Here is a 15,299-nt window from a genome sequence, read left to right as displayed (position 1 = left end):
TGAGGTACAATATGATACACTAACATATCATTTTAACTGAAGGATGTAAATTTGGGAAAATCAGCGACATAGTTGAAAATGACCTCAATTGAATTACATAGTTGGTTTTTTGTATCTTTAGCATAAGCATAGCTTTGTAGTGTCTCTGTCAAATAACATTTGTGTGAATTAACTACCTGAAAATGGCATAGTTGGCTCCATGAAATTTAGTTTAATTCAAATTTCGAATTGACTTACACAAAATCACGATCTATATATTGATTTTCAGCGTTTTAAAACACTGCTTGAAAGTCGACAGAACAATTTATCATTGCACCAAAAGAAATTCGTCAAGTGTCAGATTTTCATCACTGAGTGAGATGGAGGCCTATCAAGTCTGAAGAGCAAGTATGTAATCATATCATTTGAAATCTTTCAATTTACATGTCTATAAATAAATAATATGTTGTATTTTTTTCGGGAAATCGACAGACAAATTATTACTTTTAATATTTTGAGTATAATCGCGAAATTAACTATTCTGTACTACAAATTAACTGTAGCAATATCCGGTGAATAATGGCGTAGTCAGTATAGCGCTGCACGTTCAGGGGCTAACTGCTGTGTTGTCCCATCTGCTGTTGTTTCGTTTAATCGTCCAAACCGAAAGACCAATTACTATCTTGTAATGTCAGTTTAGGTAAAGTTCATTGGGTCAATTATTCATTGGGTGAATAATGGCGTAGTCAGTATAGCGCTGCACGTTCAGGGACTAACTGCTGTGTTGTCCCATCTGCTGTTGTTTCGTTTAATCGTCCAAACCGAAAGACCAATTACTATCTTGTAATGTCAGTTTAGGTAAAGTTCATTGGGTCAGCATAAATAAAAGGCGTTTCATCGCAATAGGGCGTCACGTTGTGATTACTACAAACAGTGAATTTTTTTAAAGTGATACTATAAGTTAATCCAGCAGTGTATATCTGCAGAGATACTGAAAGGATTTGAACTATGCCTCGGTAAGTGCAATTCGGTTAAAACACAACCCCAACTTAATAACCATGCAAATATTAAAACTTATTGTTTACCTTGTTGTTCACCACGGGGTGCCTATATACACACTAATATGCCTAATTTCCCTGAAATCGTAGTCCTGGCCTTTTTTAATCTGATGAGCGTTTTTTCCACAAATGATAATGGTAATCAGACTAATGTCTTAAATTTAACTGTAGCTCATCGTGGTAGTAAACGCTCTGGTAGTAAACAGTTGATAACCATGTCATTGATGTTCCCAACTATACTTCAAACTGAAATCGCCCCAAATTTCCAATAATGATATTATAAGAGTGAGTCATACTAAGTGTATTAAGATAGCCGTTAATCTTACACCTTAAAGAACTCGTGTCCCAACTAAAATTTTCAAAAACAATACTGTGTAAATTATATTCAACCAAGTGAACACTTTTTTTGGTCCATATCCCCTTGGTAAAAGTGCTAAGTATTCATATGTTCATGACTGTTTAAATTTAGAGACATGGAAATATATGTCATATTTTCCCTATTGTTGGTGCAGGTCACGTCGTGTTATGCCTAATCACGTGTGAAGAGCTTAATTCATATAAACTCTCGTTTATAATCTCTACTGAATGGTGTTAGTTGAATCGTTTATACGGCACACACCGTCAATAGAGGGATATAGTAGTTTCAAATCTCTGGAAATCTTACTTTTTTAATTAGATATTAGAAACTTGGGTGTCGCTGCTCGATAACCAGTTTAAAGATCACTATATACATGAGATCCCACCAAATTGTAAATCTACTATAGTCAGCCTATATATCCGTTGCTAGTAGTCTCAGTAATCATACCGTCCCATGTTCATAAGTTTTCAAATCTGGAAATATAATTCTTATTTCCTTATCATTTATTCCGTAGTAATAATCTGTCCTGTTCTTATTTATATATATATATAAATATATGTCTACAATGTCTGTGGCTGAAGTTATTTATTGACCTATATTTTCAGGAAGTTGCTGGGAGGGAAAAACTATAGAGAACTTGAAGGTAAAATATAACACACTGATAAACTATTAACTATTTAAGATTTAGATAATGAGATACAACATAGCACACTGACAGATCATTCAAAATAAGTAATATTTATAATATTGAAAATCTGCAAATAATATAGAATGAATGTAAATGGATATCAGTATGCTACAAGTTGTCGTCTTTGTATCTTTAGAATAAGCATAGCTTATCACAAGGGCGTGGACAATTTATTGAGGGGCGTAAAGGAAAAATTTGTTAGATTTTATCTTTCCCGCCCCTATTTTCGATATTTTCCTTTCTTGAATATGTAGCCGTATTTTCAACGTGCTCTTCATGAATATAAATATATTTTATATGATGTGTTGCAATATTATACGCTGACAAATCATTCCAAAGTAATATTTGTAATTTAGGGGGAATCTGTGAATAATTTGTCAATGAACTGACAATTAATATTTTCATTTTTATGTATCTAAACTCTAAAGTATAAGCATAGTTTCTCTGTGCTCCTGTCAAATTACATTTTCTGTAACTTATAAACCTCAAACTTAATAATGACGTAGTTCGAACATCTATATATAATTCAAATCAATATCATACAAAATTTACCTACATTTCATTATCTCATATAAATTTCAGCTTTCTGAAACACTTCTTGAAAGAGGGAAAGACAATTCATCATTATATCTAAAGACATGCGGGGTTATTCGTCCGATTATGCATCACTGAGAGAGGTGGCTGCCTCGAGTCTAAAGAGCAAGTATGTTATTAAAATCTTTTTAATCTTTCTAATTTACATTCATCACCACTATTCACGGATCCCCACAATCAATTTTAAAATTGGTATCTATTACTATTCCTAAATAAGTTAAAATTACTTTTCTTAATTTAAATGCTAAACATTTTAATAGGCTTAATACCAGGTGAATTTGCAACCCAATTTCTTAATTGAAAACCGGCATTATAAAATATTAAAACTAAAATCTAAAACGGAAGATATCACCATAAGTTTTGTTCTAGCAGTCTCACAGCAGATTGAAAACGCTTTTCAGACATTGTAAATTTGTGTTATGTTAGGATTTCTTCAAAATGTATACCATATAGGAACTGAAATGGAAACACAGTAAATTGTTCGCGCGATGTACCTTTTGTCTATTTTGAAACTACCGATGGAGCCCAATACGACTTTTTCTCTGTATGTGACGATATATAAGATAATTAATGCCAAATATATCGAACATTTTTTTTTTGCAATATTTTAAATTACAATCGTTCGTATTTTGTCGATATCTTTAAAATAATTTTGAGTGCCGAAAAAACAAATCAAATTTGATTAACTTCAAAATACGATTCCGGTCTACTTATAGTTGGCAGTTTGGGACGTATTTCGTGCAATTTTCAAATAGTGATTTTTCATTTATTAAATAATCGTAAAAGTTTTCCCGACTAAAATTCGAGTAACGAAGAACACAAATAAATTACTATGACAAGATATTTTGAATGCTCGCACCGGCTATGAATTGAATATTTTACTCGAGAGATAACTTTTTATCCTCTGCGATCTTACTTATATATAATGTCACATTTGAATTTGCGCTCGTTGTCATATTTCGACACTACTGATGTCAAATTTTATTAGTGTTATTACTTCTTTGGACAGTCACAAAATTGGACAAGTCAGTATTTTATTAAGTAATCGGAGCGCCTAAGTTTCTCCCACGGAGCACTTTGAGAACCTATGCCTTAATAGACCAGGGAAGAAATTTTCGTAAAAGTGTTTGAAGTATCGTCGTACATGTTTAATAGCTGAGTTTTAGGCGGAATATTGTACAATTTTAGCATCTCTTTGAAAATTAGCTGTTTGCATCTAATAATTAAATATTCACTCCAGCTCACCATATTAAGATTTTGTGGCAACGCTTCCGAATGGCAAAAAACTTAATATGGATACGTAAATGGAAATTGTCTGTCAAATGGAATTTTTTTTGGAAAACCCCCCAAATACTTTATAATATCATGATTCGGACAACTATCGTTTTTTTTTTGTGGCTAATAAGCGAATAAGACAAGAATGAATTTTAGCAATAAAAAACCGTGTTTTTGTCATATTACCGCCTAATATTCGGAATAAAACTTGCATTACTTTGTTCCAAATTTTGTCAAATTTTTGTCATTGTTGAGAAGGAACTTTTTCCCTAGTGTTTGCAGTAATACTGTTAGTTTAGGCACCAATGCGCGCTAATAATTTTATATGGCAAAGTCTTTAGAACCGGACCGGTGTTCATTTCTTAGTATCGTTGGCATGAAATTTAATGGTATCAGCAATTATTCACTGGGGCAATGGTTCTCAAAGGGTGGGGCGCGCTTTGCAAAAGGGGCGTAGACAATTTTGAGGGGGCATGTAGCTAAGTAAATCTATTTTTTGTTTGTTGGACTTATTCGTGCATTTTTTGGATATTTACATTCCATCCCCGTATTTTCAAGGTATTTTTGAATGAAACATAATATTTGTTATATGTAGCTTATTGCTAGCTAGGTATTTTTGAGGTGTGGCGAGCATTTTCATAACAAGAGCTACATTGTAATTACCACAATTCGTAAAAATATTTTCATAGCTATACTATACTTATGAAAAAAAAATTCTACTCAAGATATAAGTACCAGTACTTCTTTATCGATTTCTCCTTGAATCCTCCCTCGAAAACGTCTACCTAACTGCTAGAACAGCATTGTATCAATAATAATATAGAGAGGAAATCATTAATTCTAAAACATTGAAACTCATTTCTATTTATAATGAATTAAATTGAGTACACACTGAGTTTTGCGGATACAAGGATGTCTATATATCCTGTGTCATATTTATATGTATATTGCCTTCTTTTATTGATAGCATAGTCATTATTATCTTGCATAGAATTATTGATTTAATTTTATGGGCCAATCTGGCTAATCTTATATATGTAATTTGAAAGTATAATGGTCTATGACCATGGTAGTAACCATGGTTAGAATTACTTTAGCTTTCCAATAACGATGTTATATAAGTAATTCCAACCGAGTGTATCAATGTGAATTCTATACCATTTGCCACTGGTTAACCACGCCATGCAAGCCCCGGACTAAAATATCGTTTCCAGTGGCGATACTGTAACGCAGTGGTTCTCAAACTTCTTCGTATTGTGACACCCTCCAAAAAATATGCTCAAGTTGCGACTCTTCGTGGAAACCGTATTAATACATTCCAATAAAGGACCTTTTTTGCAATGAGTTTTTTTTAAACGATCAAAGAAAACTAAACCAAAGTCAGTGAAATTGCATTTAATGGGATGGGAATACTTGCGTCTTTTTACAACTGTTACTTGGTAAGATTTGTGAGAGCCGCACGCATTTCTCTCTCACTCGAGATCGATATTTTGTGCGTATTACGACCATGGTCGCAAAACCTGATTCGCGTGAATACGAAGTCGCAAAAGGGATCAGAGTGCGCAACGCTTTTTTTTACCAATGAAGGATAATCCTTATTGAAGAAAATCCAAATTTCTTTTTACATCGATTCCGTTCAAAAACGGCGAAGAAAAGCAGCAATGTAGTGTTGAAGCAAGATTTTGGCCAGTGAAACATGTTATCTAATAAGCCCAAACGGCATTTAGTATCATCGCATTCCCAGTTGCAACAAAAATCACGGAGCTTTACTTCTTGAACGAGCCAAAGTCAATGTAGCCTACGTCATACTAGCGTTTTTAGCCTTTTCTTGTTTAGTATCATTTGCACGCTTGTATTATTACTTTTTCTACGCGCCGCAAAAGAGATTCCGCAAAAAAAAAAAAATTACGACGCCCACTTTGAAAACCACTGCTGTAACGTATCAATATAGCCGTAAATCCTATTGGTAATACTTCGTTCATGTTCATAATTGTCTGAATCTAGAAATATATTTCCTATTGCTATATCGTTGATTGCAGGTACTAATATGTTAGGTTATTATGTGTATACATCTATATAAATGATGCAATAGACTAAATACACGGGTTTGTCTATATTTCTTACGTTTTATTTATACGGGTATTACGTTATTGATAACATGGTTCTGATTATTCTGCGTAGAATTCACTTGTTTTTTTCCACAAAATAGTATCATACTAAAAAAAGAATCCGACTAAGCGCATAAATGTATTTGTAAATTATCATGGTCTATATCAGTGGTTCCTAAACTTTTTATTCGCAGTAATATATACCCACCCAGTTTACAAAAACATTTGAGGTCAGATAAAAAATAAACAAGGTAAATCATAGTTTATAGTGTTTTTTTCAACGAGATATTTTAGCTTATTGGTCTCCCAGAGCAGTGATTTTAAACTGGTGTTCCGCGAGAGACATCCAGGTGTTCCGCGAAAAATTGCTCTTTCGAGGTATTATGACGTCATTTGAATAATATAAATAGCGTCGATTTGAAAACGGGGAGTCAGAGTTTTGGAAAGTCGGTATAAAAAACTTGTAACCAGATAAGAAATGACAGGCTATATTCCCTTTTAATGGACTTTATCTTATTCCCTTTTTTTAGTGATCCATTCCATTCTTGACCAAATAATGTTTCAAAAATGGGACCATTATACTCGACTATGGATGGAGTCATCATCGGAGTAGATTACATTCGTTGCATTTTGAAGCTTTTCTTGCTGTAATAATTAGGGCGTGGCATCATCAAAGTGGTCAAGTGAAGTGTTGAATTAGCAAATTCCGTAAATAAAATTGTGAATTTCTCGGTAACGATTTTACCTATGATAATGGTCGCGGTATTGTTTTGTTGGAAAAGAAAACGTTAAAACTCGAGGTGATTAATTCTAATCAGCACAAAAGCAATTGGGCAGGCAATTCAGCACTAAGCAATTTTTTTGGCATCAGGTCGCGCATGTAAGATATCGTTAAAGAAGTGCTCTTCATCGTCATCTCGCCTAATGACCACGTAGAAATGCCTTTATTTCAGCTTTTAAATCAACATTCAGGATTCACGTAATCACAGATTTATCTTATCACAGTATCTGATTGATTTATTCCGGAAATAACACTGACACCAGTATGGACCATAAGAAACTCAATTACCGTCTCAATAAATGTGTGCGATAATATTATTCGCTTAAAACTGGGACGTTTAATTTGCCAACGGCGATGAGTTAGATCCAAGCCAGCGCAAAAGATAAAAGTTAGAATAAAATTGGAATTTGAAAGCGCTCCTTAATGTCATTAACATCTGTCGCCGATGTGAACGCATATAATTCTACAAAAATTTGAAACTTCGATATCCGCCGATCGGCAAGAATTAATACGTGCGCACAAGAACAACAAGGGTGGTAATATGAAAACGTTCAGGGGGCAAAAAAAGTAGCGATAATGACGAAATCAAACAGTAAAAATCGCTTTGCTGCCAATTTTCATTTTTTCTAATAATTTCCAAATCGACCTCCGACCTTCTTTCTGAACTCCTGTTGCGTATAAAAAAAAAACGCGAGAGATTGAGAGCTGTTGAGAAAGAGCTGCGTGTTTGTCTCTCCACAATTACAGAATAAAATATTTGAAAATCATCGAAACAGACCTAAATATCACAATAAAATACCATTTCTGTTTCTAGCTACCGTAATCATAGTATTCATGAGCAAACTTGCAAAAACATTTATTTGTAGCTCTGAATCGGAATGTGTCACGTCTTTCCCAGCTAAAGTTGACAAGCTATATTATTGATTTCGGTATTTTATTTTCATGCCGAAATGATCGACGTCAGTTAATTGCATAATATAGTTTATTTTCAAAAATCTCGTTTGGAGTTCCGCCACAATTTTAAATTGAAAAAAGTGTTCCGCGGTACAAAAAAGGTTGAAAAATCACTGTTCCAGAGAGTATTTTTTTCTTTAATTTTTGGTGACATTTTCGTCAGCCACAATCTCAACTCAACCCGTTTACTAATTGAATGGCAATTTTTTTTTTGATAGCACTTGTATCATTGTTACAAACGAGTTCGTAAATGAAAGAATCCAGGTTTCTGACTTCTGTCTTTTTTGCATGGTTTGTCAAATTATGAGAGATTTTCATTAAAAAGATACATCTTTATAAAAATCACGTATCGATGCATTTCTCAAATATAACATATGGATTTTATTTCCTCATTTCATTGCATTTCATGGAGCTCCATTTGAATTAAATATTTTCTGCGCTGTTGGAACCCTGCCCTGTGCAGCGTGTTCCCATTCGTCTAATTATATTTAAATTGTGGGATCGTTAAACGATTAACTGTTCACTAAATTATCAAGTTATAATATAATTATAACCGCCCACTCTGGGAATCACTGGTTTATACCACCTGGTAGTAAACAGTTAATAACCATGCCATTCATGTTCCAATCCAGAATCGCAATAAATTTTCAATACTGGTAATATTGGAGTGAGTTTAATCAAGTACATTAATATAACCGTGAATATTACTAACTTCGGTACTGGTTAACCATGTAATTTGTGTCCCAAACTGAAATTTTCAATAAGGATAATATATTAATTAGGCCAATTGCACAAATGTAGCCGTAAATCCTACACACCCGTCCCTTGGTAGTTCTAGTAGCCAATACCCATACGTTTCATGTTGATATGTGTTCGAAGGTGGCAATCCTCGGTACTACCAGTAACCATACAATTCATATGGATAAGTGTTCGAAGCTGACAATCCTTGGTAGTCCAAGTAACCATACGATTCATATTGATAGGTGTTCGAAGCTGGCATTCCTTGGTAGTCCAAGTAACCATACGGTTCATACTGATAAGTGTTCGAATCTGGCAATTCTTGTTAGTCCAAGTAACCATACGGTTCATATTGATAAGTGTTCGAAGCTGACAATCCTTGGTAGTCCAAGTAACCATACGATTCATATTGATTCAAGTGTTCGAAGTAGGTTAATAAGTGTTCGAAGCTGGCAATATTCCTGATGCGCTGTTATTAAGTGCGAGTATTCATATCTTATATTCATGCGTGTATGTAATATGTATGACGCTTTATTATTGCAAATATTACGACTCTAAAATCGTTTATCAGGAGGTACCAAAGCTAACATGTCCTTATCATTCTGCATACCATATACCATTTTTTTTATTAATCTTGGAACCCGTTTTCACCAGAGGGTATTAATGTAGTTGTTAATCCCCTCTCCCAAAATTCGTGTCTTAAAATTAAATTTCCTATAATATACTATAGCCGCAAATACCTTATAACCAGTATAGACCTTCATTGGTAGTGTTCCTAGAACCCATGCCCCTCATGTCCATAAGTTTTCAAATCTAGAAATATATTCCCTATTTCTTCATAGTTTATTTCGAGTATTAATATGTTATGTTCTTATAATGAATGTAGAATGTCTACAATCCCTGTGGCTAATTTAGAGGACCTCAATATTAGGTAAATATAACGCACAATGCCTGTGGTACACAAACATTTTAAGCCGTTCAAGCTTGGAATATCTCGCGTCTCGTGTAAATTACTTGTATATCTATCAATAAATAATATCTGCAATTTTTTCGGGAAACCTGCTGACAAAGTATTAATTTTATTATATTGAGTATAAGCTCAGCTTTGGTTTGTCTGTCAAATGGAATTTATTTTGGAAAATCCTCTAGTCTAAATACTGTATAATATCATGATTCGGACAACTATCGTTTTTTTCTGGCTAATAAGTAATTCCAACCGAGTGTATTAATGTGAATTCTATGCGATTTGGCATTGGTTAACTACGCCATGCAAGCCACAAAATAAAATATCGTTTCCAGTGGCGATACTGTAACGCAGCAAATCAGCTAATAATTTTATTTAAACGAAAAATTAATATTTTTATTTTTTTAAACTTCTAGTATAAGCTTAGCTACTCTGTGTCCCTGTTAATTACAACTCCAAAGATTGATAAGGACATAGTTTAAAAGACTATGTCTTTAACCAAATCTCTTTTCTGTATTTCTGTTAAATAGCATTTTTTGTGATTTAAATAACTTGATAGTGTCTTAGGTCAACGAAATTTAGTTTCACCTAAAGTGTTCCGCGAGAGACATCCAGGTGTTCCGCGAAAAATTGCTCTTTCGAGGTATTATGACGTCATTTGAATAATATAAATAGCGTCGATTTGAAAACGGGGAGTCAGAGTTTTGGAAAGTCGGTATAAAAAACTTGTAACCAGATAAGAAATGACAGGCCATATTCCCTTTTAATGGACTTTATCTTATTCCCTTTTTTTAGTGATCCATTCCATTCTTGACCAAATAATGTTTCAAAAATGTGACCATTATACTCGACTATGGATGGAGTCATCATCGGAGTAGATTACATTCGTTGCATTTTGAAGCTTTTACTGCTGTAATAATTAGGGCGTGGCATCATCAAAATGGTCAAGTGAAGTGTTGAATTAGCAAATTCCGTAAATAAAATTGTGAATTTCTCGGTAACGATTTTACCTATGATAATGGTCGCGGTATTGTTTTGTTTGAAAAGAAAACGTTAAAACTCGAGGTGATTAATTCTAATCAGCACAAAAGCAATTGGGCAGGCAATTCAGCACCAAGCAATTTTTTTGGCATCAGGTCGCGCATGTAAGATATCGTTAAAGAAGTGCTCTTCGTCGTCATCTCGCCTAATGACCACGTAGAAATGCCTTTATTTCAGCTTTTAAATCAACATTCAGGATTCACGTAATCACAGATTTATCTTATCACAGTATCTAATTGATTTATTCCGGAAATAACACTGACACCAGTATGGACCATAAGAAACTCAATTACCGTCTCAATAAATGTGTGCGATAATATTATTCGCTTAAAACTGGGACGTTTAATTTGCCAACGGCGATGAGTTAGATCCAAGCCAGCGCAAAAGATAAAAGTTAGAATAAAATTGGAATTTAAAAGCGCTCCTTAATGTCATTAACATCTGTCGCCGATGTGAACGCATATAATTCTACAAAAATTTGAAACTTCGATATCCGCCGATCGGCAAGAATTAATACGTGCGCACAAGAACAACAAAGGTGGTAATATGAAAACGTTCAGGGGGCAAAAAAAGTAGCGATAATGACGAAATTAAACAGTAAAAATCGCTTTGCTGCCAATTTTCATTGTTTCTAATAATTTCCAAATCGACCTCCGACCTTCTTTCTGAACTCCTGTTGCGTATAAAAAAAAAAACGCGAGAGATTGAGCGCTGTTGAGAAAGAGCTGCGTGTTTGTCTCTCCACAATTACAGAATAAAATATTTGAAAATCATCGAAACAGACCTAAATATCACAATAAAATACCATTTCTGTTTCTAGCTACCGTAATCATAGTATTCATGAGCAAACTTGCAAAAACATTTATTTGTAGCTCTGAATCGGAATGTGTCACGTCTTTCCCAGCTAAAGTTGACAAGCTATATTATTGATTTCGGTATTTTATTTTCATGCCGAAATGATCGACGTCAGTTAATTGCATAATATAGTTTATTTTCAAAAATCTCGTTTGGAGTTCCGCCACAATTTTAAATTGAAAAAAGTGTTCCGCGGTACAAAAAAGGTTGAAAAATCACTGTTCCAGAGAGTATTTTTTTCTTTAATTTTTGGTGACATTTTCGTCAGCCACAATCTCAACTCAACCCGTTTACTAATTGAATGGCAATTTTTTTTTTGATAGCACTTGTATCATTGTTACAAACGAGTTCGTAAATGAAAGAATCCAGGTTTCTGACTTCTGTCTTTTTTGCATGGTTTGTCAAATTATGAGAGATTTTCATTAAAAAGATACATCTTTATAAAAATCACGTATCGATGCATTTCTCAAATATAACATATGGATTTTATTTCCTCATTTCATTGCATTTCATGGAGCTCCATTTGAATTAAATATTTTCTGCGCTGTTGGAACCCTGCCCTGTGCAGCGTGTTCCCATTCGTCTAATTATATTTAAATTGTGGGATCGTTAAACGATTAACTGTTCACTAAATTATCAAGTTATAATATAATTATAACCGCCCACTCTGGGAATCACTGGTTTATACCACCTGGTAGTAAACAGTTAATAACCATGCCATTCATGTTCCAATCCAGAATCGCAATAAATTTTCAATACTGGTAATATTGGAGTGAGTTTAATCAAGTACATTAATATAACCGTGAATATTACTAACTTCGGTACTGGTTAATCATGTAATTTGTGTCCCAAACTGAAATTTTCAATAAGGATAATATATTAATTAGGCCAATTGCACAAATGTAGCCGTAAATCCTACACACCCGTCCCTTGGTAGTTCTAGTAGCCAATACCCATACGTTTCATGTTGATATGTGTTCGAAGGTGGCAATCCCCGGTACTACCAGTAACCATACAATTCATATGGATAAGTGTACGAAGCTGACAATCCTTGGTAGTCCAAGTAACCATACGATTCATATTGATAGGTGTTCGAAGCTGGCATTCCTTGGTAGTCCAAGTAACCATACGGTTCATACTGATAAGTGTTCGAATCTGGCAATTCTTGTTAGTCCAAGTAACCATACGGTTCATATTGATAAGTGTTCGAAGCTGACAATCCTTGGTAGTCCAAGTAACCATACGATTCATATTGATTCAATTGTTCGAAGTAGGTTAATAAATGTTCGAAGCTGGCAATATTCCTAATGCGCTGTTATTAAGTGCGAGTATTCATATCTTATATTCATGCGTGTATGTAATATGTATGACGCTTTATTATTGCAAATATTACGACTCTAAAATCGTTTATCAGGAGGTACCAAAGCTAACATGTCCTTATCATTCTGCATACCATATACCATTTTTTTTATTAATCTTGGAACCCGTTTTCACCAGAGGGTATTAATGTAGTTGTTAATCCCCTCTCCCAAATCCGTGTCCTAAAATTAAATTTCCTATAATATACTATAGCCGCAAATACCTTATAACCAGTATAGACCTTCATTGGTAGTGTTCCTAGAACCCATGCCCCTCATGTCCATAAGTTTTCAAATCTAGAAATATATTCCCTATTTCTTCATAGTTTATTTCGAGTATTAATATGTTATGTTCTTATAATAAATGTAGAATGTCTACAATCCCTGTGGCTAATTTAGAGGACCTCAATATTAGGTAAATATAACGCACAATGCCTATGGTACACAAACATTTTAAGCCGTTCAAGTTTGGAATATCTCGCGTCTCGTGTAAATTACTTGTATATCTATCAATAAATAATATCTGCAATTTTTTCGGGAAACCTGCTGACAAAGTATTAATTTTATTATATTGAGTATAAGCTCAGCTTTGGTTTGTCTGTCAAATGGAATTTATTTTGGAAAATCCTCTAGTCTAAATACTGTATAATATCATGATTCGGACAACTATCGTTTTTTTCTGGTTAATAAGTAATTCCAACCGAGTGTATCAATGTGAATTCTATGCGATTTGGCATTGGTTAACTACGCCATGCAAGCCACAAAATAAAATATCGTTTCCAGTGGCGATACTGTAACGCAGCAAATCAGCTAATAATTTTATTTAAACGAAAAATTAATATTTTTATTTTTTTAAACTTCTAGTATAAGCTTAGCTACTCTGTGTCCCTGTTAATTACAACTCCAAAGATTGATAAGGACATAGTTTAAAAGACTATGTCTTTAACCAAATCTCTTTTCTGTATTTCTGTTAAATAGCATTTTTGTGATTTAAATAACTTGATAGTGTCTTAGGTCAACGAAATTTAGTTTCACCTAAAGTGTTCCGCGAGAGACATCCAGGTGTTCCGCGAAAAATTGCTCTTTCGAGGTATTATGACGTCATTTGAATAATATAAATAGCGTCGATTTGAAAACGGGGAGTCAGAGTTTTGGAAAGTCGGTATAAAAAACTTGTAACCAGATAAGAAATGACAGGCCATATTCCCTTTTAATGGACTTTATCTTATTCCCTTTTTTTAGTGATCCATTCCATTCTTGACCAAATAATGTTTCAAAAATGTGACCATTATACTCGACTATGGATGGAGTCATCATCGGAGTAGATTACATTCGTTGCATTTTGAAGCTTTTCTTGCTGTAATAATTAGGGCGTGGCATCATCAAAATGGTCAAGTGAAGTGTTGAATTAGCAAATTCCGTAAATAAAATTGTGAATTTCTCGGTAACGATTTTACCTATGATAATGGTCGCGTTATTGTTTTGTTGGAAAAGAAAACGTTAAAACTCGAGGTGATTAATTCTAATCAGCACAAAAGCAATTGGGCAGGCAATTCAGCACCAAGCAATTTTTTTGGCATCAGGTCGCGCATGTAAGATATCGTTAAAGAAGTGCTCTTCATCGTCATCTCGCCTAATGACCACGTAGAAATGCCTTCATTTCAGCTTTTAAATCAACATTCAGGATTCACGTAATCACAGATTTATCTTATCACAGTATCTAATTGATTTATTCCGGAAATAACACTGACACCAGTATGGACCATAAGAAACTCAATTACCGTCTCAATAAATGTGTGCGATAATATTATTCGCTTAAAACTGGGACGTTTAATTTGCCAACGGCGATGAGTTAGATCCAAGCCAGCGCAAAAGATAAAAGTTAGAATAAAATTGGAATTTGAAAGCGCTCCTTAATGTCATTAACATCTGTCGCCGATGTGAACGCATATAATTCTACAAAAATTTGAAACTTCGATATCCGCCGATCGGCAAGAATTAATACGTGCGCACAAGAACAACAAAGGTGGTAATATGAGAACGTTCAGGGGGCAAAAAAAGTAGCGATAATGACGAAATTGAACAGTAAAAATCGCTTTGCTGCCAATTTTCATTGTTTCTAATAATTTCCAAATCGACCTCCGACCTTCTTTCTGAACTCCTGTTGCGTATAAAAAAAAACGCGAGAGATTGAGCGCTGTTGAGAAAGAGCTGCGTGTTTGTCTCTCCACACTTACAGAATAAAATATTTGAAAATCATCGAAACAGACCTAAATATCACAATAAAATACCATTTCTGTTTCTAGCTACCGTAATCATATTATTCATGAGCAAACTTGCAAAAACATTTATTTGTAGCTCTGAATCGGAATGTGTCACGTCTTTCCCAGCTAAAGTTGACAAGCTATATTATTGATTTCGGTATTTTATTTTCATGCCGAAATGATCGACGTCAGTTAATTGCATAATATAGTTTATTTTCAAAAATCTCGTTTGGAGTTCCGCCACAATTTTAAATTGAAAAAAGTGTTCCGCGGTACAAAAAAGG

At 34.1% G+C, this 15,299-nt stretch overlaps 1 long non-coding RNA gene across 1 annotated transcript in view; it reads left to right on the top strand.

Annotated features, from left to right (window-relative positions):
* The first annotated feature begins 265 nt into the window (after nt 1-265).
* The window catches only part of LOC144429568 (uncharacterized), a 54,226-nt gene continuing 39,192 nt past the window's right edge, over nt 266-15,299 (top strand). The window contains exons 1-3 of the long non-coding RNA XR_013478864.1: nt 266-387; nt 2,001-2,038; nt 2,666-2,786. This is a non-coding gene — a long non-coding RNA (uncharacterized LOC144429568). The remainder of the gene's footprint in view (nt 388-2,000; nt 2,039-2,665; nt 2,787-15,299) is intronic.

The sequence above is a fragment of the Styela clava genome, chromosome 11 (genome assembly GCF_964204865.1).
Source record: "Styela clava chromosome 11, kaStyClav1.hap1.2, whole genome shotgun sequence".
In the NCBI taxonomy this organism is placed as follows: domain Eukaryota; kingdom Metazoa; phylum Chordata; class Ascidiacea; order Stolidobranchia; family Styelidae; genus Styela; species Styela clava.
Note: the sequence above shows the minus strand (reverse complement) of the source record. Positions and strands in the feature narration are given on the sequence as shown.